Here is a 5000-nt window from a genome sequence, read left to right as displayed (position 1 = left end):
TGACATTTTGTCAGGAAATGCAGCTCCGTCTCAGGTTCTGCTATTGTGCAGTGGTTGCACAGCCTTTCCTCTACAGGGAGCCAGGTTTTCCTGTGTCTACCCTTCTCAATGGCAAGGCTGTGCTCACTGAGCCTGTACTTTGTCAAGGTTTTTCTAAAGTTTTGATCAGTAACCATGGTCAAATATTTAGCCACGGTGTACTGTCGATTTAGGGCCAGATAGCACTGCATTTTGCTCTGTGCTTGTGCTTGTGTTTCCCAATAAGCAATATAGTTTTGTTTTGACTGTGTTGTAATTTGGTTTATCCTGATTGATTGGATGTTCTGGTCCTGAGGCTTCAGTGTGTTAGTAGAACAGGTTTGTGAACTCAGCCCCAGGACCAGCTGGATGAGGGGACTCTTTTCTTTGTTCAGCTCTTGGTATTGCAGGGCTTGGTAATGATATGAGAGGGGGTCACTGTATTTTTAGATGTTTCCAAAACTTAATTGCTCTTTTTTGAGTTTTTATTATTAGTGGGTATTTGCCTAATTCTGCCCTGCATGCATTGTTTGTAGTTTTCCTCTGGACATGTAGGAGAATCTTACAGAACTCTGCATGCAGGGTTTCAATGGGATGTTTGTCCCATTTGATGAAATCTTGTTTTGCAAGTGGACCCCCACACCTCGCTGCCATAAAGTGCAATTGGTTCAATGACATATTCAATTAGTTTTAGCCAAATTTTAATAGGTATTTCAATTTGAATTTGCTTTTTAATTGCGTAGAATGCCCTCGTGCTTTCTCTCTCAGTTCATTCACTGCTTCATTAAGGTGTCCAGTTGAGCTTATTTTTTAAACCTAAGTAATTGTAGTGTGTGCAGTGCTCTATATATTTTTGTACCAATTGAGAACTTTGGTCTAATTCCCTGAGATCTGGATCTTCTCTGGAAAATCATTATTTTAGTCTTTTTGGGGGTTTACTGTCAGGGCCCAGGTCTGGCAGTACTGCTCTAGCAGGTCCAGGCTCTGCTGTAGGCCATGTGCTGTGGGTGACAGCAGGCATAGGTCATCGGCGAAGAGTAGGCATTTAACCTCTGAATTATGGAGACTAACACCAGGGGCTGAGGATTTTTCTAGAATAGTGGCCAATTCGTTGATGTAAATATTGAAGAGTGCTGGGCTCAGATTACAACCCTGACGAAGGCCCCGCCCCTGGTTAAAGAATTCTGTTCTTTTCTTGCCAATTTTAATGCTGCACGTATTGCCAGTATACATTGATTTAATTATTTCATATGTTTTACCCCCTACACCACTTTCAATAACTTTGTAGAACAGTCCTGTGTGCCAAATAGAATCAAATGCTTTTTGGAAGTCGATAAAGCAAGCGTATATTTTGGTATTATTTTGGTGGACATGTTTATCTATCAGGGTGTGTAGGGTGTAAATATGATCGGTCGTGCGATGTTTTGGTATAAATCCAATTTGGCTTTTACTCAAGACATTGTGCTTATTAAGGAAGTTTAGAACTCTTACATTTATAATACTACAGAAAACCTTCCCCAGGTTACTGTTCACACAAATGCCTCTGTAATTGTTAGGGTCAAATTTGTCTCCGTTTTTTAAAGATTGGGGTTATGAGTCCTTGATTCCAGATGTCAGGGAAATAACCTACACTCAGGATCAAATTAAACAGTTTTAATATAGCCAATTGAAATTTTGCACTAGTGAGTTTGAGCATCTCATTTAGGATGCCATCAGGTCCGCATGCCTTTTTAAATTTGAGAGCCTGAAGTTTCTTATAGAGCTCCTGGTCAGTAATTGGGGAGTCCAGTGGATTTTGATTGTCCTTTATAGCTCTTTCTAATCCATTCAACTTCTCATGAATTTGGCGTTGTTCTGCGTTTGTGTCAATTTGAACGGTGTTGTAGAGTGTTTTAAAATGGGTTGTCCAAATGTCACCATTTTGTATCGCTAATTCCTCTTGTTTAGATTTTTTAATTTTCCAATTTTGCCAGAAGTTGTTTGTGTTTATGGACTCCTCAATTAGCGTCAGCTGCTTTCTGTTGTACTGTGCTTTTTTGGTTCTGAGTGTACGTTTATAGAGTTTTAAAGTCTCACAGTAATGAAGGCGTAATTCACCATTATTTGGGTCTCTGTGCTTTTGGTTGGATAGTGTTCTAAGTTTTTTCCTTATAATTTTACAATCTGCATCAAACCAGTTGTCATCTGTGATCTTTTTTGTTTTGTTTTTTTATCAATTTCAATTGTGCTTCTTTTGCCGTTTGCCTGAATATATAGTTGATGTTTTGTACTGCTAGATTGATGCCTTCTTTACTGTGAGTGAATGTGGTATCCAGAAAGTTATCTAAGAGTGTTTGGATATTTTGGTTCCAGGTTGCTTTCTGGTATTCTTCTGTGCTGTTTTGGGCCCATCTGTATGAATGTCTGATGTTGTACAGCTTACTGGGCTGTGAATGTGTGGTTGTTTCCATGTCTGTTCTTTTGAGGAACAATGTAATTTGGCTGTGATCAGACAGAGGTGTTAGTGGCTTGACAGTGAATGAGCTGAGAGAGAAGGGGTCCAATGTCTGTGATCATATAGTCTACTGTACTGTGGCCAAGAGGTGAGCAGTAGGTGAATCTCCCCAAAGAGTCCCCCCGTAACCTACCATTGACAAAGTACAGACCCAAGCTTCTACAGAGCTGCAACAGATCCCTTCCGTTTTTGTTGACGGATTGCTGTCACTGTTGTTTCTATTGGGGAGATTAAGACAGTTAGAAACATTATGGCCTGTAATAAAGCTGTCCCCTCGTGTGCTCGTTAGATCAGGTAGTGTTCCTGTGCGCGCATTTGTGTCCCCACAGATGAGCACATCTCCCTGGGCCTGGAAATGGCACGTCTCTTCCTCAAGGGTGGGGAAGATCTCCTCTGAGTAATATGGGGGATTCTGAGGGGGGGATATAAATTGCGCAAAGGAACACATCTTTTTCTGTCAGTACAAGTTCTTTTTTCAGTTTTAACCAAATGTGATATTTGCCAATTTTGAGGGGATCAATTAGATGTTGTAGGTCGGTTTGTACCAAATGATCAGTCCTCCAGAGTCTCTGCCTCTATTGACAGAGCTGTGTTTTTGTGACGGCACAATTACCTCTCTGTAACCTGTGGGACAGTGAGTGACAATGTCAGCCTTACACCATGTCTCCTGCAGAATGATGACGTCAACATCTTTAAGATTTTTGTTGAACTCCAGTGCTAAACTCTTCAGTCCAAAGGTTGATGAGTTTAGGCCCTGAAATGTTCCACATGCTAACTGACAGTGATTTCATGTTCCAAAAGAAAGAATAGCAGTCAGAAATACAGTAATTAACTATTAAGTTGTTAAGAGCGAGATAAACAGGATAACAGCTAACATTTTTTCTGTTATATATATAAACATTCCTATTCATTGAACAAGTACATTTTAGTACGATAGGTGTGTGTGTGTGTGTGTGTGTGTGTGTGTGTGTGTGTGTGTGTGTGTGTGTACATGCGTCCGTGTGTGTTTAGTGCAGTTTGGTGCAGATGTATTGGAGGAGCTGTTTAATCTCACTCAATCCCACGGGTTCTCCTGTCCTCCTGACGACCTCTGCGTAGCTGCGCTGGTCCTGCTGTTGGGCCCTGTGGAGTGGAGGGGGCCAGGTCTGGGCCGTGGGGCTTCCTCTCTGGTCTGGTAGGGGTGGTGGTCTGGTGCGGGGTGTAGGCTGGGCCCGGTCCGGTCTGGCTAAGCCGATGGAAGTGGTGATGGTCTGGTGGTGGGTGGGGCCTGTGGGGTGCGCTGGGTCTGGTGTGGCGTTGAAGGGGCCTGGGGCTCCTTGTTGGTGCAGTGGTCTGGTAGGGGGTCTCTGGGTGGTCCTCTGTCCAGTGCGGCATGGGGTGTTTGTCTACCAAGTGCCACGTCCTTTAGAGACTTGACAAACATCCCTACTGTCTGCTTCCTCAGGTGGGAGTAGTCGTGCAGATGCTCTGGGGTGATTGTTGTGTGGTGAGCAACGTGTACGTTTGGGAGTAGGCCACACCCTCTGGTGATGTCATCGTTGACTTTCTGAATGAGTACGGTGATGGAAGTCTTTGCGGGGCAGCAGAGTGGAGATGGTGATGTGGGGTTGAGGAACCGCTCAGAGGCCCTCTCTGCTACTCTGTTGACCAGCCTGCCTACTCTCTCCTGCTCCTCTCGTAGGTTGTTGGTGCCGGTGTGAATAATAATGTGGCCTGGTGTGCCAAAGTCAGGCTGGGACGGATGTGGAGTGCATCCTGTGTTTTTGGGCACCATATTTTGCTCACCTTGTGTTGGGGGAAGAGTTTATCTTCTTGGATGAATTTCCCATTTGAGTCAATGAGGATGGCCACCTCAGTGGGTTTTACCAGATTAGTGTGTTTTACGGTCTGGGGTTGGAGTACCAGGGCCTGTGTACATGGAGGGGTGTGTGGGGTGTGTCGGCCAGAGAGCTTCTCTCTGTCGTAGGTGTCTCCATGTGAGCCTCCTTGTTGACTGGGTGTGTGGGTAAAGTGTTGTCGGTATGGGGGGGGGGTTGTGGGTAAGGTGGGTCGGTGGGGGGTGTTAGGGGGTGGTGAGGGGCTGCAGCTTCTCTCTGGGAGTCTCTACAGTCTGTTCTCTGTGCTGCAGCACCCTCTTGATGCCAGACAACTCCTTTGCCATCTCCTCCTTTACCTGCACCAGCTCTCTCCTCATGGTGGCCTTTACCTCCTCCAGCGCTGTGGTAAGGCTCTCTCTCAGCTCCTGGACAGAGTTCTTCAGCTGGGTCCTGCACTGGTTGATCTGGTCCTGTAGCTCTGTGTCTGGACTGGTGGTGGTGTAGCTGGGGGCTGCTCCTTCAGCTCTAACCCATACCTCTATCACTGCCAGCCTGTCTCTCAACAGGCTGATGGTAGTGGGGTCTTGGCTCTGGTGGTTGTAGGCAGGCGGGAGGATGGTCCTGCTTCTGGGGTGCCTGGGGTGAGGGGAGAGGTCGGGGTGCTGTCCTTT

The sequence above is a fragment of the Coregonus clupeaformis genome, unplaced genomic scaffold, assembly GCF_020615455.1.
Source record: "Coregonus clupeaformis isolate EN_2021a unplaced genomic scaffold, ASM2061545v1 scaf1355, whole genome shotgun sequence".
Taxonomy (NCBI): Eukaryota; Metazoa; Chordata; class Actinopteri; order Salmoniformes; family Salmonidae; genus Coregonus; species Coregonus clupeaformis.
Note: the sequence above shows the minus strand (reverse complement) of the source record.